General features: G+C 38.1%; 1 pseudogene; it reads right to left on the bottom strand.

The window, feature by feature from the left end:
• Positions 1-3649: 3649 nt before the first annotated feature.
• The window catches only part of LOC102478370 (putative homeobox protein NANOG2), a 44828-nt pseudogene continuing 21839 nt past the window's right edge, over positions 3650-26638 (bottom strand).

The raw sequence follows: 26638 nt of genomic DNA, 5'->3' as shown, positions 1-26638 counted from the left end.
CATAATGGCTATGTCACTGGATTCCCATGTAGTCGACCGCAGTTCGCGTCCTGGACCCGGTGGCTTAAAACTCACACCGGGCACATGTGCGTGTGTGTCCAAGATCCTGAGAGGAGAATGGAGGAGAAGGGATTGTGGCATGGCCATCCCCCCTGGGGTGTGATTTCTCGCTTTCTGTGTCTCTGTCTCTCTCTGTCTGTCTGGCGAGGGCACACGCCCTATAGCGAAAACCTCTCCAAAAAAAAAAAGTACTGCTTCCAGGGAACCAGCAGTTAGCATAATGGCTATGTCACTGGATTCCCATGTAGTCGACCGCAGTTCGCGTCCTGGACCCGGTGGCTTAAAACTCACACCGGGCACATGTGCGTGTGTGTCCAAGATCCTGAGAGGAGAATGGAGGAGAAGGGATTGTGGCATGGCCATCCCCCCTGGGGTGTGATTTCTCGCTTTCTGTGTCTCTGTCTCTCTCTGTCTGTCTGGCGAGGGCACACGCCCTATAGCGAAAACCTCTCCAAAAAAAAAAAGTACTGCTTCCAGGGAACCAGCAGTTAGCATAATGGCTATGTCACTGGATTCCCATGTAGTCGACCGCAGTTCGCGTCCTGGACCCGGTGGCTTAAAACTCACACCGGGCACATGTGCGTGTGTGTCCAAGATCCTGAGAGGAGAATGGAGGAGAAGGGATTGTGGCATGGCCATCCCCCCTGGGGTGTGATTTCTCGCTTTCTGTGTCTCTGTCTCTCTCTGTCTGTCTGGCGAGGGCACACGCCCTATAGCGAAAACCTCTCCAAAAAAAAAAAGTACTGCTTCCAGGGAACCAGCAGTTAGCATAATGGCTATGTCACTGGATTCCCATGTAGTCGACCGCAGTTCGCGTCCTGGACCCGGTGGCTTAAAACTCACACCGGGCACATGTGCGTGTGTGTCCAAGATCCTGAGAGGAGAATGGAGGAGAAGGGATTGTGGCATGGCCATCCCCCCTGGGGTGTGATTTCTCGCTTTCTGTGTCTCTGTCTCTCTCTGTCTGTCTGGCGAGGGCACACGCCCTATAGCGAAAACCTCTCCAAAAAAAAAAAGTACTGCTTCCAGGGAACCAGCAGTTAGCATAATGGCTATGTCACTGGATTCCCATGTAGTCGACCGCAGTTCGCGTCCTGGACCCGGTGGCTTAAAACTCACACCGGGCACATGTGCGTGTGTGTCCAAGATCCTGAGAGGAGAATGGAGGAGAAGGGATTGTGGCATGGCCATCCCCCCTGGGGTGTGATTTCTCGCTTTCTGTGTCTCTGTCTCTCTCTGTCTGTCTGGCGAGGGCACACGCCCTATAGCGAAAACCTCTCCAAAAAAAAAAAGTACTGCTTCCAGGGAACCAGCAGTTAGCATAATGGCTATGTCACTGGATTCCCATGTAGTCGACCGCAGTTCGCGTCCTGGACCCGGTGGCTTAAAACTCACACCGGGCACATGTGCGTGTGTGTCCAAGATCCTGAGAGGAGAATGGAGGAGAAGGGATTGTGGCATGGCCATCCCCCCTGGGGTGTGATTTCTCGCTTTCTGTGTCTCTGTCTCTCTCTGTCTGTCTGGCGAGGGCACACGCCCTATAGCGAAAACCTCTCCAAAAAAAAATACTGCTTCCAGGTTGTCCTGGTAATTATGTGGACTGTTGGTTTGAGATAGGTAGTTTTAAATCATAATAATGTGAAAATATTAATTTACTGCACAAATCAGTTTACCAGTATTAGAGTGTTGCAATATATTAAAAATTAGTATATAAACCTTTTGTTTCTTGTTAAATCTGGATTTAGTAGTTGAGTGTGAAACTCATGAATTAAGTCATTTTCTATTTGATGTTATTTCCATAAATATTGCATTTTATTTTTAATATCTTTGTTCTATATGTTATAATAGTGTTCTATTATGTAAAGACTGATGTAGGTATGTCTTTTACTAACATGTGGGTAGCTACTGCATTTGTTCATATCTAACCAATTTTAAATACTTTGGCTTTTCCAAGGAGAGTTTTTCTTTATTCATATTTGTTGACACACACTAAATTACTATTATGAGATATTTGAGCAAACAGGGTCTAATTCTGAATGCTGCTACTATTTACTAGCTGTTTCATAAAGTTGAATAAAGATTTATATTAGTTTGAGGCTTTAAAACAGTATGATGCCTGCCGCAGAGTGAACATTCAGATTATAATTATTTCCTCTGCTCATTTTATAAACTGGTTTTTATTTGAATACCAGTTTGGTGGGGTTTTTTTGTTTATATCTTCTGTATAGATTTTGGGGGCTTTCATTTTAACAGTAACTCAGAAAATAGAAACACTTTACAAATCTTAACAGGCAATTAAATTTAGATGGATATAAATGGTTATTTAAATCTGTACTTCCAACATATAAAAGGCCAATAGAAAATTTAGAATATAATTATTTCTGATGCCTATTCCTCCTGTAGATGTTATTAATAATAGTACTATGGGGACAGTTAAATTTTCTTTCTTTAATATTGTTTTTGGAATTTGCCTTTAATTTTTCCATCCTATCTGTTATAATAATTGTGCATGCTTAAATATGTTTGTATAAGCATTTGAATTATTCACTGACAGAATAGAAGATGACATACCAAGACAATGACTGATGTGGAATGAAATATTCAGAAAATACAGCTGAGAGTTCACAGGTGTAGATAGTAAGGATGTTTTATAATCTCTGAATTTATATCACCGTGCTCTTTCAGAGAGTATGTGAAGCACTTTCTGCATCACTTATTCAGCACTCATAAGTGTTTACAGTTAAATTTAAATCTTTTAAGACAAGAATGAGTGGTTCACATTATTTTATTTTATTATTTTTTTATTTTTCGGAGAGGTTTTTGCTATAGGGCTCATGTGCTCACCAGAAAGACAGAGAGAGACAGAGATATAGAAAGTGAGACATCATCCCCTCTACGGGGGATGGCCACACCACAATTCTTTCACCTCCATTCTCCTCTCAGGATCTTGGGCACACATGCACATGCACCCGGTGTGAGTTTAAGCTACCAGGTCTGGGACTTGAACTGCGGTCGACTACATGGGAATCCAGTGACATAGCCATTACGCTAACTGCTGGTCCCAGTGAAATTGACACTCATGCTATCATGATTCAACAAAACACAAATCTTTCTAAAGACTAAGAGATAAGAACAAATTAGGGATTGCAGTAAAGCAGAGCCAAAAGGGGCAGAGGAGATCAACAAAGTGCATTATAACTTAACCCTTCACCTGAACATTAGATTTTTTAAATAAGTAAAGCCTCTTATTTCCAGAAATCAGGAATAATTCTTCATCACATTTATCTGTATTTCACTTCTTCTTGAGGTTAGACTCTAGGACCCTAAAGATTCCCAAACTAGTGTAATATTTACGTATTTGTAGCCAGAGATAGTTTTAATCATGTTGTCCATAGCAGCCAAGGTTCATAAAACCTCTTTAATCAGACTCCGATCATAATCCACCCCCCTCCCCCAAATTTTCACAGCAGGCACAATGAGAACCAGCATACCAAGGCAGGACATACACAGCTCTAAAACAAGAACTCCTATGAGGAAGAAAGGAATTCAGTCACCTCCCAGACTGAAATTTAGTTACTATGCTGCATGTTCACATATCTTCAGGCAGCATGTTTGTGGAATAATTTAAGACTAGGTCCATGGTCTGTGTGGTGCAAAGATGCTTAGTGGTTTACTGTATCACATTATGGCCTTCCCCAGAGGTTTTCAAGATGGCCTCCAAAATCACTGGCAGGAGAAACTCGCTGGAAGTGCGTGCAGAACTGCAAAAATTCTGCTCCACTGTTATAGAATGACATGTCCCAGGCCGGCGAGCACCAGGTCTGGCTGCTCTAAGATTAGGTGCTCCAGGACTGGGTGCTCCAAGACTGGGTGTTCCAGGACTGGGTGTTCCAGGTCAGGCTGGAAGGTTTCCTAATGGGTTCACTGGGCATCCCTGGGGATAGGCAGTGTAGAGCCCTGTGTATTAAGCAGGTGTTTGGGCCCTTCTGAATCATACCATTGCTGTCTTTGGCCACTTGTTTTTCTGCCACCTCTTAACATTTCATTCTCTGGTTCTGGAACCAGGTCCTAACCTGTTTGTAGCTCAGGTTAAAAGAATGTCATACAGCTCCTGCATCAGCTGGAGGCTGAGGTACTTCTGCCTCTGAACTCTGTCATTGAGTAGACACAGCTTGGTTGCAGAGAATACAGTTCTGGTCTTCTGTTTCTTGACCTGGACCTTCTCTTTCTTCTTCACTGAGCTCTTGTCTACTTTGGGGCTAGTGGAAGAATCCGGGCTCTCCAGAATAAGTGGATCCACAGAAGAAGGGAGAGATGAGACTGTCTCAGTTCGGGACACTGGGTTTCTATAATGATCATTTCTCCACAATGCTAGATACATACATCATTTTTTCATATTATGATATATCACTTATAAATGATGACTTACATATTCTTGCTAAAATAGATAATTGCCCTCCTAACTTTCATAAACCCTTCCACCATCGATGCTATTATTCTCTTTAAAATATGAACTTACGTTTTGACAAGAAAAACTACCTTTCTAAGATTTGTATGAACATTACCAAAAGATATATATGGCTTTTATAGAAAGGTCAATGTTATATTTAAAAATGCTTTTTCTTCCACTAAACAAATTCATAGTGAAAATACATGAAAACAGTCTGCTCTCCTAAAGAATATTATGTATTGGAGCCAGCAGGTGACATGGTGATTAAGGGCACTGGACTCCCATGTGGCTGATGGCAATTTGAGACCCGAACCTGGCGGCTTGCTTTCTCACTTTTCCTCTCTCTCTCTCATTCTGTCCCTCTCTGGTCATATTAAAATAAATAAATAAATAAAGTTAAATAAAATAATTCTTTAAAAAAAGAATTATGAATTATTTCTAGACCGAGGTTTGCATAGTTGTTCGAGAAAACATGGTATTCAGTATATCAGAGATGTCTAAAATTTAGGACAACTGAAAGTTCCTTTCTACGAAATTAGATATTTTTGTTATTTCTACTGTTATTTTATTGTTTATTTTAAGATATTAAAGTTCTTTAAAAAATGTACATATTTCTTTCATAAGAGCTAGAGAGCAAATGTGAGAAAGTGAGAGAAAGAAAGTCAAGCACCTTCAGTAGGCTCCCTCACCTCCCAGAGAGCCAGGATCACATGCACGAACATATATGCCTGGCATACACAGGTCAACCAGGAAACCTAACAATTTTCCGTACAGACCCAACATTCCTTGAACTCCACTGTGCTGGCCCCATATTTAAAAATGAATATAAGAAATATGTTCCTTCAAGCTTTTGAGCCAATTGCAGAAAAATGTCCGTTCTTCCCAGTTGATATGCCTCTGCCAGGGAGCATTGGCTTGGAGAGTGGAGATGAAGATTGCAGTCAGCTCCACTGGATCTGGGTAGGGACTCTGTGCGGTTGACAAGTTGCCATTACCTCTGTGACTTCTCCTGTACTTGTCAACTATAGTTGCTAACTGGCAATCCAAGGTCCACAAGTGGCTTGTTGACCTTTTTTTGTTGGTTTGTTTTTTTGGTTTTGGTCTGCACAGTGAGTAGAAACAGCTTCAATTAATGACCAGCATTTTTCTTCTGATGGCAAAAATCTTAAAGAAAAAAATCACCTCTTAATTCATCTATATATTCCAGTTTTTGCCACATGGAGTTGCATAAGATATTAAGATATGTTTGTGGACAAATAAAATGGACTATTATATATAAAATGCATGGTAGAGGTAAAGAAGCATATTTGCAACTTCCCCTCTGTACTACTATTAGTATCTCAATGATGCTGTATAACAAACCACCATAAAAACTCAATGATTTAAAACAATACTCAGCTATTCTCCAGATCACAAGTCTTCAGGTTGATGACAGTGTCTCTGGGCTACAGGATTAGGAGATTAGATGAGGTTAAGGCTGATTCATGTACTTCTTCTGGAGTTTAGGCAGTAGGGACTGCAGCTACCTGAGATATTTTCCTCTTATGGTGATGGTGGGAATGCAAGAGGGAAAACCCCATGATGCAAACGTATTTCAAATTCTGCTTGTATTCTATCTACTGATAGCCACATCGGCCAAACCCAATGTCCAGGGGTGAAAACTGCATTCCACCCACCCTGAAAACAGTAGGAAGACTGATGCAGGCATGTAAAACATTGAAGCCAATAGTCCAATGAAGGGCAAATAAGAGGCAAAATTTAAGGGGCTGCCCAAAACTCAATAATCAAGATAAGTAATATTTTAATACTATATTTGAAGAAATAAAAATTAACAAAAAATCCATAATGAAGAAAATAGTAGCTAAAAGACAGGATCTGGCTGCACCTCTGCGTGACTTACCTCACTCATCCCACCTTTGTCTTGGCCATCTCAGGTCTTATTGCCAACATCATTTCCTTCTAAAATACTCTCCTTAGCAGAACTGTTCTTGCTGGTGTCTTGACTCTCTGCATTGATGTGAATACTTGTATTGAGGCATATTAGGAATTCAAATCTCTAGGAGTTTTACTAATATATGAGTATAATTTAGGATATCGCCAGAAAAAGAAGGTTTAAGGCAAATAGTTTTTAACATAAAACATCTCTAATTGGTAAAGACTAAATTATGTAAAAATGACATATTCCACCAGAAGCCTTTTAGAAATGCATGTATTGCTCTTAAATAATGCAAAAATGCCTGCATACTTATATATTAGCCAACTCCTTATGTTCTCCAGATCTGAATTTCATTCTCTAAGCAAACCCATCCTGGCGTCAGACTCCAGAGTGATATAAATGGCTGTCAGAATTCCCCACGGTAGGAGGTGAGGGAGTAGTAGAAGAGCTAGTACAGCAATAATTTTCTGGTCCACTTAAGGATTTTTCTGTGAAGTTTCTGAGAGTGTAACTGACCTTACACTTTACTCCATGGGGTTTTAACCATGGCTATTCAACCATCTCTTGTGTCAAAGAGGCAAATGAAAAGCAATTATCTATTTTATCAGAGTCTTTACATGTTTTCAAGAGTTTGGGAACTAAGCTTAAGCTGCTCATGGGAGGATACTTGCTGATTATGTCTAATGGATGGACCATTATGTTGTCAGAGCTGTGAGTCCTGCTCCATCAGGAAGCCTGAGTTCCAGGAAACCCATTCCCAGTTCGGGACAACCTTCTGTCCAAACATATTGAAGTTGCATATTCAATGATCTATAAAGGGCCCACAGCTGCTGTGGGGCAATGGTAACACAGTGCCCGGCAAAACTGGAAGTCATGTGGGAAACTGTGGGTGCAGATCCCTACATCAGCCTAAAAACATATGCATACAGGTTTCCAGGATCCTGAAAAGGTGGAGGGCTGAGGAAAGGGAACGATGGTGTGGTAAGATCTTATTGAGGTTGTTTATTTCTCTATCTCCCTTCATTTTTCTCTTTCTCTCATATGTTCACACTTGCTATCATGAATAAAAAGAAAATTTGTAAAGAATTTCTACTAAATTTCAACTTAGAGTACCCTGTGGTGCTGGTGGTATAGGAGGTAACTGGGACATATTTAAGAAAGACCAATAAAGAAAGACCTGTAAGACAAGATTCAATAACTTCTACCTCTCAAAGGTAGAGTTATAGCTCATTATTTAAGAAATACTAGAAGGAAACACAGAAAGGAGTATAAATCTGGAGGTTTTCCAGCTAAGTAAAATAAAATAATATTAGTAGCATGAAAATCTTTAGAAGAGGGAGAGTAGCTGGAAAAGTCTAAAGGAATATTATTGATTCAGGATATATAAAATATTTTTTAAGAATTATTCTATTTATTTATTATTTTATTTTCACAAGAGAGGGACAGATTGAGAGAGAGAGAGAAAGAGAGAAAATGAGAAAGCAAGCTTCCAGGTTCAGTCAGGACTTAAACTGTGGTCAGCCATGTGAGAATCCAGTGCCATTAACCACCACACCATCTGCCAGCACCCTGTATAAAATATCTTTGATGTGCTGTTGTCTCATGTGCTAGAATTACTATTTTTTTAGTGTACAATAACTTTATAAAGATTCTACAGAAATAATTTTCTACTCCTGTCTTTCACTAAATCTCTTCTATTTAATGAAGTCTTTAGTTAGTTTTTCACTCTTAATTTTTCTATCATAGTGTACATTTTCAGTGTGTGTGTAACATATTCCCATAACTGGAAGATATAATGGGAGGTAAGCTTCTGCCATTATGACTAATATTAAACAATATAGTTATCATTTCTTGAATACCTTCTATATACCAGACACTACGTACTCTATTTCATATGAATTTTTACTTCTCTTCACTATAGCTTAGTAAAGTATGTATCTAATCTTACAAATTAGAAAAGTGAGATGGGAGAAAAGTTTCTATGACTTTGCTTGCTTAGCTAATAGATTTCTATGTCAGGATTCATATCAAAATTCTCTCTTCTCCCCCACACTGAATCCCTTTGAGAGGGCCTACTAATATTTCCAGCCCATGACTCTGTTCCGGCTACTATGCAATTTCCCTTCTTACTATCATACTGATAAACACTACCCTCAACCTTGACCAAGCGATAGCAGATACACACTTAACATTTATATATAATATAATTAATTAATTACAGTATAATTAATTTGTATCATATAATATATTTATATATAATATATATAATATATATCTATAAATATGTGTATATTCACATGTACACACACACTTTAGTCCTGACATGATATACGTTATCATTGTTTCCCATTTTACAAGTAAGAGACCTAAGACCCAGATCAGTCCAACTCCAGATGTCATACCCTTACCCATTATGAAACACTGTCTCAAGCCATGCCATACTTCCACTATGGTACAGTGAGAAAATCACTGAATTAACAGTCACAAACATATTTTTATCCCATGTGTGGCTATTGCCAAGTCCTGTTTCTTCATCTGTAAAATTATGATTAATAGTGCCTTCCCTGCTTAAGTAGCATCCTCGCTACGAGACTTCAGCCAGAAATGGGGATGGGAAATCTTACACCTCACGCGCTCTCGTTAAAATCATGTCAGCAACTTGAGAGGCTGAGACTTCTGTAATGATTTGTTTGTGTCTTGCACAAGCCTAGAAGACTTCTTGACTCAGAAGTTGTTCAGGATCCAGCTGGAAAGCAAATACACACAAACTGTGTGTTGGTAAGAGAGAAGTGAAGGGTATTCTTGGAAGTAGAAAAGGTTTCTCTTCTCTTCCTTCCACAACTTACTGGCAGAAACAACCCAAAATGTAATCAGGGTGTTTTGAAGAACAAGTTGAATACTCAGGTTGTCATCCTCTTTAATGCTTTTCCTATTATTTGTTTCAGTCTGTTTTCCCCTTAATTTGTTGCTTCTTAGAGGGAACGGGGAGGAAGAAATGCCAATGGCTGATGATTTCTAAAATAACCCTTCAGACTCAGCTCTGAAGTTCAGGTGACCTCTGTGCATGCAGTAATGAGAAGACTGTGTTCCTCTCGCCTTCGGCATGGTTTTCAGAGCAGGGCTGGTTCTAGCTTTATGGAGCCTGCAGGGCAGTCAGTGGCAATGCTCCTGTCAAAGAGCCAGGGGGTTTGAATTCTAACATCTTGGTAAGAATAGATTTTTGCCTTCCTTATTTCAAAACATGTAATGATTTGGAAACAAAAATACAAAGGTACTTCTGGCTTTCCTTTTCTACTCTTTTTTTTTTTTTCTGTTCTCAAATTGGGTTTATTTCCAGCATAGAAATTAGAACTAGAAGACCAAGCCCTAATCAGTGATAGTCAGGGGCACTTAATTGATTTGACAATTATTTCTGAAGACCTATACACACAGGCACTCTGCTAGGTCCTGGGGCACAATTGGCTCCTGCCCTCAGAAGGCTTACATTATTATCTCCACCTCTATTGTTTGAATGATAATATTGCTAAAATTGTTATTATCACATTAATGTGCATGATATATTAATATTTCTCCCTAGTACTTATTTTTTAATGTCTCTCCTCATCCATCCTATTCCATTGAGTTATCCCTGAAATATAGGTTTTAAGAGAAATTTGCAGGAACTTGAATTTATTACTCTCTTTTAATTTAAAACAGTTTGTCTTGTTTCTGGATTTTCTCTCTGGCTATATATACACAAGCTCATCCATGGTTAGCTTCCTGTCTTGGCTTGTGTCGTGCAGCTTGGCTAGCTGAACTTCCATTTAATAAGTCAACTCTTTAAAAACCCTCACCCTGTTATAACATTGAAGTTCCATGTCTCTTAATATAATTTGGTGGCAGGAGACTCTTCAGATAAGAGGTGTATAGATTATGTAACTTAGAAATCACAAGGGCCATGTCACTTGATTTACAAAGAGGAAAAGGGTTGCAATTGTTTACTTACAAGCTTCAATCTGTTGCACTTTACGGTTATTGGCATACCAAGACTGAATTTACCTCCTTAACTATATCTACCTTGAAATGGGTAACCAAGTTTCTGCTTTAAAATTCCAGATATTGGGACCACCAGTTAGTGTAATGGCTATGTCGCTGGACTACCATGTAGTCAACCGCGGTTCGCATCCCAGACCCGGTGACTTAAAACTCACACCGGGCATGTGTGCATGCGTGCCCAAGATCCTGAGAAGAGAATGGAGGAGAAGGGACTGTGGTTTGGCCATCCTCCCTGGGGGGTGGTTTCTCGCTTTCTGTCTCTCTGTCTCTCTCTGTCTGGCGAGTGCACATGCCCTATGGCAAAAACCTCTCAAAAAAAAAAATCAACTAAAATTCCAGGTATTTATTCCAAGACATTTCCTTGTTCATTCCTGCATTGTGAGTGAGTTAGAAGCCACTTTTCTGGAGCATTACAGTTGTAACATTGGTCTTGAAGGGTACTGAGCACCTAGTTTGTCCTCAGTGGGAATTGGGGGCACTGGGAGGAGAACCTCTATAGAGTTCTAGTCCAAGACTTTCTATTATATGTAGACTCTTAAGGGAAAAGCATAGTTTCAAACTAAAAATAACTAAGTATTCTAAACATGTTAGTTGTTTTTTTCTTTCTTTCTTTCTTTCTTTTTTTTTTTTTAATTTTCCCACAGGGTGCATACACACTCCAGAGAAAGATAGGAAGAGAATATGAGAAGATAGTTCCTTTCCCATGGGGAATAGTCATACCATAATCCCTTCTCCTCCACTTCTCCCTCTGTTTTGGGATTTTGGGCACAGATACACACATAGACACATACACATACCTAGCATGTTTTTCAAGCTGCAGGGGCCAGGACTTGAACCATGGACAACTACATGGGATACAGTTGCCTTAACCACCACACCACAGGCTGACCCAATTAATATTTTTATTTTAGTTCTTCAAATATCTAGTAACATCTCCATTACCGTTATTGTTATGTAATTATTACTTAAATAGCAGAATACCATTAAAATTTGTGGTATTATTTTTAAAAATGAACCAGATAGGTACATATGCTTATTCCTATACATAGAAGATAATCCTGATAGAAAATCGTTCAGTGAATTGTTCAAGTATACCAACTTGTGCACGTAGAATAGAATCGCATGTTCCACAGAGCTGTGCGAATTTTCACAGACTGTAGAGATACATGAAGTGATTTGAGACAGGCTTATGTGATCTTGTATTCAGGTTGATCCAGCATATTATCATCCAACTATTCTGCCCACTGCTGCTTAAACCTGACTTGCCTGTTCATACAGTGTCATCTTTCATATTCCAAATGAAATACAGCATTTCCTTTTCTCTATATCTTGAACTGTTGCTGTCTTTATTTTTCTCATGATTTTTAAAATATTATAATTATTTTCAATTATTAAAGAAAATGTAATCAATAAAAATCCTTCAAACAGTTCAGCAGTCTCTAAAATGAAAGATAAATGCATATAAAAGATGTATAAAAGGGATGGGGAATTTAAAAGGACCATAAGAATTTGTTAATGCTTTTATTCTGTAAAAGCTATAAAGCTCAGCTCATGTCTCCCCTCTAGTCTATATCGTTTTAGCCTTTGCTGATCTTGGTTTCATTCCCATCAACTAGGAATGATTTGCTTGTTTACATATAAACAATCACCTTTAGTCAACCGGAAGTAATTTTGGATATGTGAACGCCATAATATTGCATTTGTACTCCTCTCAGGTGTTTTACCCATTCTGTAATATGTTTATCTCTCTAAGGGTCCCAAATAGGTCCCTGCAGTACCCAATAGTCCTTTTCCAAGAAGACATGTTTATTAGATATTTGTTAAGTTGTAACGAATTAATAAATAGGTGAGTTATAGAAATAGCTCCAAGTCATTATGGATGTTCATTCTCAGCAGCTAGATAGCAAACCTTACTGACAGGAGCAGAGATGTGTATACACCATCCCCTCGGCCCATTGCCACCCTGCTGCGTGAGCAGAGCTTAACGTAAGACATCAATGCACAGCATTGACTGACTGCTTCCCCTGGGAGTGCTGCCTCTGTGACCTGGCTCAAATTCTCACACATGATATATTGAGTACTTCTTGCTGATTTCAACCTGTATCTGCCAGTTCCATTCGCCAGTGAGTCCTTTGGATCATCCAGAGCAGTGGCCTGTCCCTACCCACTGAGCCATTCAAATGAAGCGCAGAGGCAAGAACATGTAGCTTATCCATTTGTATCGCTGATTTTCAAAGCTGCTTGAACAAATGGTTCCGACTGGATTTATTTCAAAGCATTGACTAGAGCAGACAGAAAGCTTCCTGCCAGGCAGTTATATTTACCACACAAATTTGTCAGCTTAACCAAACATTTCAGTGTGTTCGGAGCAGAAATTTGAACTGATTGATCTAAAGGGCTCAAACACTATGAAAGAGATGAAGGTGCATCAGTCTACATAACAGTGTCTGCATGACTCCAAAATGATCACTAAATAAATGTGTTTTTCAGAAGAACTGTGCTGTTGTCTCATTCCCCTCCTATAGCAGCAATCTTGAGCTGGCCCAATATGTTAAAATCACATAGCAAAAATGTTATTGTAAACTCTGAGCAAAATTCTCAGTAATACAGTGTTCTCAAATTCTTATTTCAACTTTAAGATCATGTCCATCTTACGTGTACCTGTGCTCAACTTTTCTTTTGGTATAATGGGAATTGCTCATCTTCATCAAAATGCTGTTGCACTCTTCACAGTTCATCCTCAGGATCACAATAAAAATATTCACACCTCAAGCCAGCAATTACTGCACAACTATTACAGTATAGCAGTTGTGTCCCTGGACTCCCACATGGTCGACCATGGTTGAAGTCCCAAACCTAGTGGCTTGAAACTCATGCTGGGCACATGTGCATGCATGCCCAAGATCCCAGAAGGAGAATGGAGAAGGGACTGAGACATGCTTATCCTCACTGGAGTGGTGACTTCTCGCCTTCCCTCTCACTTTCTCTGTCTCTATCCAGCAAGTGCATACACCCTAAGGCTAAAATTAAAAAAAAAAAATTCACAACTCAAATGCCATGAATACTTCGGGTATAAATCTAGAACATATCATGTAAACTAATCATTCAGAAGATATAGCAATTTTTGAGTTGCTGGAAATCTATCATATCAGTAGTTATTCTTTTAAGTATCTTGGAGATGAGATCATTATACTGGTTTTAATTGTCACAACTATACCAGCTTTATATAATCTGTCATTTTACCATTTCTTACATATATAATTTAGTTTAGTCTGACTTCTTTTATCCTGTCAGTAGTCTTCTGGAGGAAAAATTAATGAAGTAAAACACAATTTTCCAAGCATTTAAACTGACATTAAACAACACACTTTGCAGATGGATCTTAGGAGCACTCCCAGAGAAGAACATATTTGAGGAAGATCTGCTGTTTCTCCAGGGACCTTGCAATCTACAAAGCAGATCCGTAGTCTCATTCTTTTTAAGACACTTCTTCAAATTTTACACAGCTTATCACTCAAGAAGTAATTTTTAAAAGCTACATCATTTAAATTAATTTAATAACATTTTAAATGGAGCAAGTGGAGTTGGTCTGTCTTTTCTCAGTCTCCTGTAAGTCTGATAGAGTCAATTCATTATGTATAGAGAAGAATTGTATATAAATATTTTAATTTCACTTACTCTCAGCCATAACTGAAGACCAGCTTAAGTTAAACCTGAATGTTTTAACCACTTTCTTTAAATTAGTGAACTTTGTTTTTTAGATTAGTTTTGTATTAACTGCAAAACTGAGCAGAAAATACAGAGGGTTCCCACATACTCCTTTTTTTTTTTCCAAGAGGTTTTTGCTTTAGGGCACCTGTGTTCACCAGAGAGAGACAGAGAGAAAGAGAGACAGCCTGACATGGTGAGAGGAAAAGAAAAATCACCCCCCAGGGGGATGGTCACACTGTAATTTCTTCTACCTATCTCCTTCATTCTCCTCCTGGGATCTCGGGCATGTATGCACAGGGGCCTAGCATTATTTGCAAGATACTAGTCTGGGACTGAACCACAGTCGGCCATGTGGGAGTCCAGCAACACAACCACTACACCATTTGCTGGTCCTGAGTTCCCATAAACATTTGCCCATCTTCTATATATGCACATCCTCTGCCATTGCACACATCCCTGGCCACACCGATGCATTTGTTACAGTCAGTGCCTCCACATTGAGACAGCATTATCTCATGTCCATAATTTACATTAGTGCACACTCCTGATGTTCTACATTCTGTGGTTTGGACAAATGTATAATGACATGTACATGTCACTGTAGTATCATACATGATATTTTTACTGCCCAAAGAATCTCTGTACTCTGCCCATTCTTTCCTTCTTCCCCCCTAACCCTTGACAACCACTAATTTCTTTAGTTTCCATAGTTTTGTCTTTTCCAGGATGTCATACAGTTACATTCATACAGTACATAGCCTTTTTGTATTGGCTTCTTCCCCTTAGTAATATGCATTTAAGTTTCCTCTATGTCTTTTTTATGGCTTGGTAGCTTATTTCTTTTTAGCACCCAATAATATCTCATTATCTGTATGTACCACAGTTTATGCATTCATTCACCTACTGAAAGACATTTTGGTTGCTTCCAAGTTTTATCAATTATGAATAGAGCTTCTATAGAAATCCATGTGTAGGTTTTCTGGGTGAACATAAATATCCAATAGATTTGATAATGTAATAAATAAAATAACTACTGGGTCATGTGGTAGGGTAGGTTTATGTTTAATTTTGTAAAACACGGCCAGATTACCCTTCAAAGTACCCGTACTATTTTACGTTCCTCCTAGCAATAAATGGAGGTTCCATTGGTCTATGACCCAGCCATCATTTGGTTTTAGTATTTTGGATTTTTTGTAAGTATTTTTATAGTATTTTTATTTTTAATAAGTATATAGTGTTACCTCATTGTTGTTTTATTTTTTAGTTCTCAAATAACAAATGATGTTGAATATATTTTCACATGCTTGCTTGCCATATTTTTTATGATAAGGTGTCTGTTCAGGTCTAGTGCCCATTTTAAAAATCAGATATCAGATTATTTACTTATTTATTTATTTTTGCCAGAGGGCACTTGGGTGTGCTAGACAAAGGGGGAGAGAGAGGGAGGAAGGGAGAGAGAAAAGCATCCCCCAGTGAGGCCTGCTTATACCGCAATCTTTATTCTTCATTTTCTCCATCTCCTCAGGATCCCAAGCCTACAACACATGTGCCAGGGATGTTTTTCAAGGTACAGCTCTGTGATTCAAACCACAGTTGACCATATGTGATCCAGCTCCTTCCTCTCAGTGCATAACACTGTGCTATGAGACAAGTCCAGTTGTCTATCTTCTTACTGTTGAGTTCTAAGAGTTCTCTGCATATGTTGGTGATAGACCTTCATCAGTAGTATCTTTGTGAATGTGTTTTACTGGTCTGTGGCTTGTCTTACCGTTATTTTAGTTCTCTTTCACAGAGCAGGGGTTTTAAGTTTTAGTGATGCTCAGCTTAGCAGCTGTTTTAGTTCATAGATTTTTTTCATAGATCATGCCTTTGGTGTTCTATTTAACAAGTCATCATCATACCCAGAGTCATCCAGGCTTTCTTACATGTTATCTTCTAGGAGTTTTATAGTTTAACACTTTAAATAGCAGTCTGTGATCCAATTTGAGTTAATTCTTGAGAAGGGCATAAAGTCTGCACCTAGATTCATTTTTTTTTTTTTTTGCATTTAAGGTCTAGTTGTTACAACATCATTTATTAGAAAGATTATCTTTAGTCCATTGTAGTGCCTTTGCACTTTTGTTACGGATCAACTAAAAATATTTATGTGGCTCTCTCTTTCTGGGCTCTTTAACCTGTTCCACTGACCTATCAATGCATTCTTCCACTAATACCACACTCTCTTAATTATGATAGCTCAGTAGAAAGTCCTGAAGTTGGGTAATATCAGCTTTCTGTCTTTGTTCTTTTTCCTCAATTTTGAGTTTGTTATTGTGGTTCTTTTTCCTCCCCCATATAAAATTTAGAATTAGTTTGTTTATATCCACAAAATAATTTGTTGAGATTTTAATTGGGATTACATTGACTCTACAGAGCAAGTTGGGGAGAAGTGACATTTTGGCAATGGTCAATATTATTACCTATGACCATGGAATATCTCTCCATTTAGTTCTTTGATGCTTTTCACCAGATTTTAATTTTTTCATGCATAAAGAATTTCTTTATGAAGTTGTAAAGTAAAAGGAAATATTTTCCTCTGTAAAACCTAAATTTGTGGAAAAATTATCAGAATTAGAACACATTTCAATGAAGGAAACAGTGTGTGTGGACTGTAATATGCATACTCTTACCAGGTGAATTCAATTTATTTTTAGCAAAACAGAAAACATCTGTAAGCCTTTAATCCCTTGCAGCTTTAATGTTCAAGGATTAATGGAAACATTAACAATTTCTGGTTGCACACAAAATTCTCAACAGAAGAATAGACTATTTTATGATATTTCACAAAAGAATTTGTATTAGAAGAAAGAGAAAAAAGTATCGAATGGTAATATGTAAGTAGATATGTAGTTCAAATCAGGAGAGTTCCCTACTGCAGCAAAATTTTAAAAATGTAATTTTTATGATCTTTTATAGTTGATATTGACACTTTGAGGAGGACCTAGTATCAGTTATTTTCCTGTTTCTAATCATTAGTTCATAAATTTACTCTATAAATGTGTATTGAGACCCCATCACATGCTGCCAATATATTACATCTCTGGTGGAGAAATAGACATTTATAAATAATTCTGAGAACACTGGAGGTAGAGCAATGGGTATTAATAAAATAAGCTTGCCCTTAAGATAGTAGGGTTTTTAATCAACAGAGTGAAGCAACTAAAGAGATGAAGAGTACTGTTTTTTAAAAAAATATTTATTTATTTAATTCCATTTGTTGTTATTATTATTTCGTTTGACCAGAGAAAGGGAAAATGAGAAAACAAGCCACCAGGTCTGGGACTTGATCCTCAGTCAGCCATGTGAGAATCCAGTGCCTTTAAGCACCATGCCACCTGCCAGCCCCAAGAGTAATGTTCTTAACAAATATTTATAGAATATCTGCTAAATACCATCCTTATAATTAATAGGTTCATATTATCTTGAATTTTCTAAATGTATTATTTAATTATCAAAAATCTCACATTTAAATATGGCAAACATGATTATAAAAGAAGAGCATGGGAGAAGATGTATGCACAGAAGAAAGCTATTTCATTCTACTGGGAGCTTTCAGGAAGGTCCTTCTGAGAAATTGGTGTTCAGACCATTAGCTGTGGGAATTACAACAGCAACGGTCAGAAAGTATAGAGAGCACCAGGGGCTGCATATGCTATGGGTTCAATAGGAAATGAAGCAGATACATGATAGGAAACAAGTCTGCTGGGTGGGAACTTGGCAAGCAGAGCCTTGCAAACTCGTAGAAACCAGAGGATGCCGTAGGATGGTTGTTACCAAGGAAGTAGTAGGTTCAGATGAGCATTTATCACAAGTGCCCTCCCCGTATTTTAAGGTACCTATTGAAAGGGAAGGCAAGATTAGAAGCAGGAACACCAAGAAGATTGTTGTTGCACTAATTCAAGATATCAGAATTTCCTGAATTAGAATAGGAGTGTGGGAAATGCACAGCCGTAAAACAAAAAGGAAAATGGGCAAAGTGTGGACTTTGGAGTCAGACAGCTCAGTTTAATTCTTTGTCAGATTAGCCTGTTATTGTTTCATATTGTCCTGTTTTTCTTTCTTTTTTTTTTAAATATAGTTTCTATTTCTTCTATCCTTACATTATTTTGCACATATTTGTGTTATAGTGTCTTTTAGATTTTCTGTGATCTACAGTTCCTGTTCTACTCATCTCTAGTTTGTTGAGTGCTGAATCCCATGTGTCTGAACGTACTCCGTCCTGCTCCTTAATAGTGACATCATTTGTGATGGGGGATTTTTTGTTGTTGAGACTACATTACCTGGTTGTAAAAACTCCCTGTAGAGCTGTGTTGTGTTTTCTTTCCTTAAGCCCTAGAGATAAATGGGTCATGACAAATTTTATATTAATTTCCTGGCTTCTGATTTTTGTACTTCATACATATAAATTTTGGTGTCTCTGCCTAATTCAAAGTTTTAGGACAAATCTCCTTTTCTTCCCTTACCAGGCCACTGTGTATCAACTTACACTATGGTTCTGATTGTTCCCTTTCTATATTTAAAAAATCGATCTCCTAAATATATACATATGCTTTTTGATGTCCTCTCATAAATAAATATATGTTGTGTGTGTGTGTGTGTATAAATATGTATGTGTGGAAATGGAATTAAAATATAAGTTTATTTGGGTGCCAAATTTCACAAAAGAATTTGTATTAGAAGAAAGAGAAAAAAGTATCGAATGGTAATATGTAAGTAGATATGTAGTTCAAATCAGGAGAGTTCCCTACTGCAGCAAAATTTTAAAAATGTAATTTTTATGATCTTTTATAGTTGATATTGACACTTTGAGGAGGACCTAGTATCAGTTATTTTCCTGTTTCTAATCATTAGTTCATAAATTTACTCTATAAATGTGTATTGAGACCCCATCACATGCTGCCAATATATTACATCTCTGGTGGAGAAATAGACATTTATAAATAATTCTGAGAACACTGGAGGTAGAGCAATGGGTATTAATAAAATAAGCTTGCCCTTAAGATAGTAGGGTTTTTAATCAACAGAGTGAAGCAACTAAAGAGATGAAGAGTACTGTTTTTTAAAAAAATATTTATTTATTTAATTCCATTTGTTGTTATTATTATTTCGTTTGACCAGAGAAAGGGAAAATGAGAAAACAAGCCACCAGGTCTGGGACTTGATCCTCAGTCAGCCATGTGAGAATCCAGTGCCTTTAAGCACCATGCCACCTGCCAGCCCCAAGAGTAATGTTCTTAACAAATATTTATAGAATATCTGCTAAATACCATCCTTATAATTAATAGGTTCATATTATCTTGAATTTTCTAAATGTATTATTTAATTATCAAAAATCTCACATTTAAATATGGCAAACATGATTATAAAAGAAGAGCATGGGAGAAGATGTATGCACAGAAGAAAGCTATTTCATTCTACTGGGAGCTTTCAGGAAGGTCCTTCTGAGAAATTGGTGTTCAGACCATTAGCTGTGGGAATTACAACAGCAACGGTCAGAAAGTATAGAGAGCACCAGGGGCTGCATATGCTATGGGTTCAATAGGAAATGAAGCAGATACATGATAGGAAACAAGTCTGCTGGGTGGGAACTTGGCAAGCAGAGCCTTGCAAACTCGTAGAAACCAGAGGATGCCGTAGGATGGTTGTTACCAAGGAAGTAGTAGGTTCAGATGAGCATTTATCACAAGTGCCCTCCCCGTATTTTAAGGTACCTATTGAAAGGGAAGGCAAGATTAGAAGCAGGAACACCAAGAAGATTGTTGTTGCACTAATTCAAGATATCAGAATTTCCTGAATTAGAATAGGAGTGTGGGAAATGCACAGCCGTAAAACAAAAAGGAAAATGGGCAAAGTGTGGACTTTGGAGTCAGACAGCTCAGTTTAATTCTTTGTCAGATTAGCCTGTTATTGTTTCATATTGTCCTGTTTTTCTTTCTTTTTTTTTTAAATATAGTTTCTATTTCTTCTATCCTTACATTATTTTGCACATATTTGTGTTATAGTGTCTTTTAGATTTTCTGTGATCTACAGTTCCTGTTCTACTCATCTCTAGTTTGTTGAGTGCTGAATCCCATGTGTCTGAACGTACTCCGTCCTGCTCCTTAATAGTGACATCATTTGTGATGGGGGATTTTTTGTTGTTGAGACTACATTACCTGGTTGTAAAAACTCCCTGTAGAGCTGTGTTGTGTTTTCTTTCCTTAAGCCCTAGAGATAAATGGGTCATGACAAATTTTATATTAATTTCCTGGCTTCTGATTTTTGTACTTCATACATATAAATTTTGGTGTCTCTGCCTAATTCAAAGTTTTAGGACAAATCTCCTTTTCTTCCCTTACCAGGCCACTGTGTATCAACTTACACTATGGTTCTGATTGTTCCCTTTCTATATTTAAAAAATCGATCTCCTAAATATATACATATGCTTTTTGATGTCCTCTCATAAATAAATATATGTTGTGTGTGTGTGTGTGTATAAATATGTATGTGTGGAAATGGAATTAAAATATAAGTTTATTTGGGTGCCAAGAAATTGAAGTCCATGTATAGTTTTTTTCATTTTATGTATTTTCCATGAGCTTTTTAAAGAAAGTCCTCTGAAATACATATGTGTGTGTGTGTGTGTGTGTGTGTGTTGTGTGTGTGCCCCATCTTTCTTAAAAATATCTCTTATCTGGTGCTATATGTGCAAAAGTGCAAGCAGTGAGCCTTTGATGTGTCCCATCTGCATTGGTAAATTGACCATATCCTCAGGAGACAATCTGCTGAGTTGGAATCCTGGCTTCAGTTGGTTACATAATGTCCTATGTCGGCATGTAAAAATGTACTCAATACATAACAAGTTTCTTAAATTAATTTTATTGATCTGAGTGATTTAGAAATACATCCATGGGAAGGCTTTGGAGAGAGGAAGGCTTTGGGAGAGAAACCTGGAGCAGGGGCATTATCCTTGTAAAAGGGTATTGACAACAGCTTTTCCTAATTAAATCCATATTTTCAAGAGATAATCTTGTAGAATTGTTAAAACATAGGCTGATATTAACATGCAGGAGGCAGGAAGAACAGTTAGAATATACAAGAGGTCTTCCAAAAGTTCATAGAACATGCATATTATTTAAAAACTGTGCATGAATTTCAAACACGTTAATGTCATTTTCTGTGAAGTTTTTCAAGTCCTTTTCATACTACAAACGTCTAGGAATCAGCAGTTAATCATCTAAACTGGGGCAGTGGCAATAAAAATGGAGACCAGGAAACATGTAAGAAGCAGGATTAACATGGCTTGGTGGCCACAGACATTCAAGATGAAGCATGAAGAAGACTAGAAGATGACTCACTTGTGTGACAAGAGGTGTACTTAGAGATTATAGAAGGAGGGGAGAAGTGAGCAAAAGAGCACAGGGACAAGTTCGTTTGTGGACGCACTTAGGTCGAAGGGGTCACCATATCCATTTTAGAAGTGTAAAAAGTAGTTGACAGGTACGCACCATGGTGTGGTGGTAATGCTCCAGAGATGCTGGATCACATATGCGGACTGTCAGATATCACATGGGGACTGTCAAATCCCTAGCCAGTCAGTCTACATGTGCTAGGCCCATACACAAGAGCCCAAGACCCAATAGACTGGAGGACTGGAAGATGGGAATTGCAGTATTACCATACCCTGAAGAGGATACTGGTCTCTCTCTCTCTTGCTCTCTCACTTATGCTACACAGGTGTTCTATCATGAATAAGGAAACATGAAGATAAGGATTTAGAGGTCATCAGATTAGTTTATCTCCCGTGAATAAGTAGTATTTCCCATAAAAAGCTATAATGTAAAGGTCAAGGATGGAATAATGAGAATTGAAAGGAGTAAAAACAGAGTTTTAAAGATATTTTTGGCCTGGATCTTATCTTAAAAGTCACGGGAAGAACTAGATAGAAGATAGTTTGCTTCTCTGAGTGCCCATGGTAAGCCATTGCCAGAAAAATGCTTCATGTTAATCCAAATTCACAAGAGACAGAGAGTTACTTCAACAAACTAATTTATTAGCTGAATGCTTTTGAATGAGTTACTGAGTCCTCTAAACTTAAATATTTTTAACTTTTAAATGTGGAGAATAATGTGTTGCTTATAATGTTTGCGGGCAATATACACATGTATCTATATTTACATTGTCACACCACCTAGCAGTATGATGGGAGACACAGAATAAATACTCATTAATAATACTACTGATGGGGGCTGAGTCAATGGCCTGGGGATTAAAGCAACCAAATCCCATATGAGCAACTTAGTGGTTCAAGTCCCAGACCTGGCACTGTGCTAGGTGTATGTGTATGCATGCCCAAAATTCTGGAAAGAGGGTGACATAGAGGAGAAGGAATTGCAGCGTGACCATTCCCCATCGGGTGGGGGTGCTTTCTCCTCTACTCTTCCTCCCTGACTCTCTCTGGTGAGCTCGTTCACGCACTATCCATACTATTACAATAATAATGATAAAATGACTGACACACAGACCTAGATATATGTTTTGTCTTTGCTGCATATTTGGTTTACAAAGGAAATCAATATACTCTTAGTAGATTAATATGGGCCCTGCCCAGTCAGGTTGTTGGTGAACATTAAGTGACAGAAAAGAAGGTTAGCTGGGGAATTCAGGACTTTATCCAGATTCATATCTGTAGCTACAAACCATCTCTGAAGCTTTGATTCTTATGTGTACAGATTTTTGAGTCCTACCTGTTCTCTATTGACTTTGTGCAGGACACTGAAAAATGACCGTAAGACAATAAAAAAGAAACAAAATAAAAGGCAAAGTCCCTGCTATCAAGGACTTTAATCAGGCTTAGGATCCATTAATATTTATATACATATGTATATATATGCATACCTCTGACTTTAGATGGGGAAAATTATTTAATATTAGTAAGAGGATATCAATCATGCAAGAAAGTGTTCTCAAGGGAATTTGACAATTCATGGACCAAAAGATAGATCGAACAGTGCATATTGTTGGAAACTAACTACAGTCATCCAATCCTCTTCTACCCCTTTCTTCCCCATGTTTACCCTCATTCAATCTCAATTTACCATGTTGTCATAAATGACATAGGTGCTCGACATTTCACTGAACTCCAGTCTACAGATCCTTAAATGTTTCTACTTTTAACCAGATAACCAGATTTTTTAATCTGTTTTTTATTTTATTTTATTATTTTTTTTTTTTTTTATGGAGAGGTTTTTGCTATAGAGTGTGTGTGTTCACCAGAAAGACAGAGTTAGACAGAGACAGAAAGCGAGAAATCACGCCCCAGGGGGGATGGCCACGCCACAATTCCTCCTCCTCCTTTCTCCTCTCAGGATCTTGGGCACGCACGCACACGCGGCCAGCGTGAGTTTAAGCCACCAGGTCCGGGACTCGAACCGTAGTTGACTACATGGGAATCCAGCGATATAGCCATTACACTAACTGCTTGTCCCAACCAGATAACCAGATTAAAGAATGACAGATTAAGGAAGAAAACTTTTATCAACTAAATATCCCTGAAGCTTTTTTCTATAATTAAAAAATTTTAACATTTGTAATAAATTACAGAAGTCATTACACTTTGTATTGCCAGCAGAAATAGGCGTAGAGTTCTACAACTTTCAGCTTACGAGTCTGTCACTTACTTCTTTTAACTTCTACATTTTTAATGTTGCTTTAGGCTTGCTGTCTCTTTACTAATTGGCATACTTCCTTTTCCTTTTTATTTGAACTATTTGAGAAACTCATCTATTTTTCTTCAATTACCTTCTAGAAATTTACCATGGTTCATCACAGTTTACTGTTCAGTGACTCCGAAACCAAGATGATAGAGTCAATATAAATGTTGTCATGTTTCAGCCATCCTTGAAAAACGTCTCTAGAGGAACAAGTGTACCCAATTTTATAATACCTTTTCGTAGTGTTTGTTTGTTTGTTCGTTTTTAAGAGAGATTTTTGCTATAGGGCACATGTACTTGCTGGTGAAACAGAGACAGAGAGACAGTAAGTGAGAAATCATCCCCCTGGCCCCTGCCAGGGAGGACAGCCATGCTGCAATCTCTTCTCCTTCATTCTCCTCTTGGGATCTTAGTCATGCATGCACATGTGCCCAGCATGAGTTTTAAGCCGCCAGAATCAGAGATTCTAACTGTGTTAAACTACATGGGCGTCCTGTGATGTAACCGTTATGCCATCAGCTGGTCTCATTTGTCATACACTTAATTTACTTTATTGGCAAACTGGCCTTGGTCATTTGTCTTTTTGTACTTTTTTATCATCCCTCGAACAGTTATTCTCACAAAAATGCCAAATTCAACCTCTGTGAAATCCAAGGGATTGTCTAAAATCAAGAATTTATTGATGGACTGATTTTCAAAGCAAGTGACATATAGACTTAAAAGTATTTTTATCATGTAGTGATATTAGCTTATCATTTTTTGTGTGTCTTAAAGAGGAAGTAACAGGTTACTCAGTGGTATACTGGTTAAGGTGGCTGCATCCCATATGGTGGACTCTGCAGTTCAATCCTGGACCGGGGCTTGAGAAACATGGTAGGCACATGTGTATGTGTGTGTGTGTGTGTGTGTGTGTGTGTGTGTGTGCCCAAAATCCTAAAAGAGAATGAAGGAGAGGGGGTTGTAGCATGGTCATCCCTATGAAGGTTACTTTCTCACTTTCTCTCTCTCGCTCTCTCTCTCTCTCTCTCTGGCAAGCACATATGTCTTATAGTAAATTTTAAAAAAAGAAGTAGGTCAACTGCATTTGGATGGTTTTTTAAAGGACCTTACAAGTTTATTGATTTCTACAATCATCAGGATCAATAACTCCCATAAACATGTGCTTATATTAATTGAGGGAACTTTAAAGATTTACAAAAATAAGATTATGATATAGTATCACCACATAATTTCCAGTTTCGTGGTGTATGCAGTGAAGTTATCTTTAAAGAAAGCCCCAGTATGAAAGATGTTTTCTAGGAGAATAACATTAATATATATCTCCAGCTGAGCACTGATATGTAATGATGAATACTCTCAAAAGCAGAAAGTAAGACTGCGGGCCTTTGAGTCACTCTTTCTCTCTGCTCAGGCCTGCTCCTACCTCTCAGGAGTGTACTTTTGCTTTTACTTAACAAATTACCTTTTCCTTACACTATCTGTGTGTTTTGTTCAGTTCTTTGTCTGAAACAATAAGCTGCTCAGGCCCGCTCCTACCTCTCAGGAGTGTACTTTTACTTAATAAACTACCTTTTCCATTCTAAAAAAAAAAAAAAGAAAGAAAAAAGAAAATAAGACTGAATCCAAGGTCTATAATAAAGTAATTTGATGAACTAGGAAGGAAAAGGACTGAACATACTTGCAGTCTGAGGCAGAGCAGGGATGCATCAAGAACGTGTCGTTGGAAATAATGAAGCACTATGAAGGCAGAGGGCATCTCTCAAAGAGGATGTAGTGAAGGCCAGGTTGAAGGGAAAGTGTGACAATGCAAAGGGAGAAACACATTGCACTCTCACCCATTTGACTTAGGGTAACCATTTGTAGCAAAGAGAATTCTGACACTTCCAAAATTGTTTGAAAACAAGGTAGTTTTGCTTTGGAGTAATTCTTGTATTATCCAATGTATATTGCCCAATATTGACAGACATTTCTAATTATATTTGGTTCTGTTATTTACTTTTTTTTTTAATAGATTTTTGCCATAGGGCATATATACTCACCAGAGAGACAGAGAAACAGAAAGCAAGAAATCACCCCTCCCCCCACAGGGGAATGGCCATGCATCAATTCCCACTCCTCCATTTAACTTTTGGGATTTTGGGCAGACACACACACATGCCCAGTGTGAGTTTCAAGCCACCAGGTCTGGGTGGGAGCCCAGCAACATAACCATTGCACCATCTGCTGGTCCCAGGTTTTTAGTTTTGTTTGGTTTGGTTTTTACATTCCCTAAGCGCTATCAAGTATATTATAATCTCAATTTATGTAAAGATTAATTGCTTCTCCAAACATTTATCTAGTGATTACCCTACATAAGGCTTGAAAAATTAAAAAGGAAAAGCTACAAGGACCAACAAGTGGTAGAGTATTTAACGTGCTGGATCCCAAAGGGCCGATTGCCCAGTTTGAGTCTCAGAACAGGTGACCTGAAAAACATGCTGGGTACCTGAAGTGAGTACCCCAAATCCCTCGAGGAGCATTTAAGAGAAGGAATTGAGACGTGGCCATTTCCCTCTTGGGAGATGATTGTTCACTTTCGCTCTCTGACACTGCAATGAGAGCAGGAGGTATAAAAAATGAATTGCTATTTTCATCAATGTAAGTTCCATGTTGCCCTTTTGAGGAACTAAATTAAGAAGAATTGAAAAGGTGGGGTGAAACGTGTCTTCTTATCCA

This window comes from Tupaia chinensis, unplaced genomic scaffold (genome assembly GCF_000334495.1).
Source record: "Tupaia chinensis unplaced genomic scaffold, TupChi_1.0 Scaffold000098_2, whole genome shotgun sequence".
Taxonomy (NCBI): domain Eukaryota; kingdom Metazoa; phylum Chordata; class Mammalia; order Scandentia; family Tupaiidae; genus Tupaia; species Tupaia belangeri.
The sequence above is the reverse complement of the archived record's forward strand: the minus strand, read 5'-3'. Positions and strand labels throughout refer to the sequence as shown.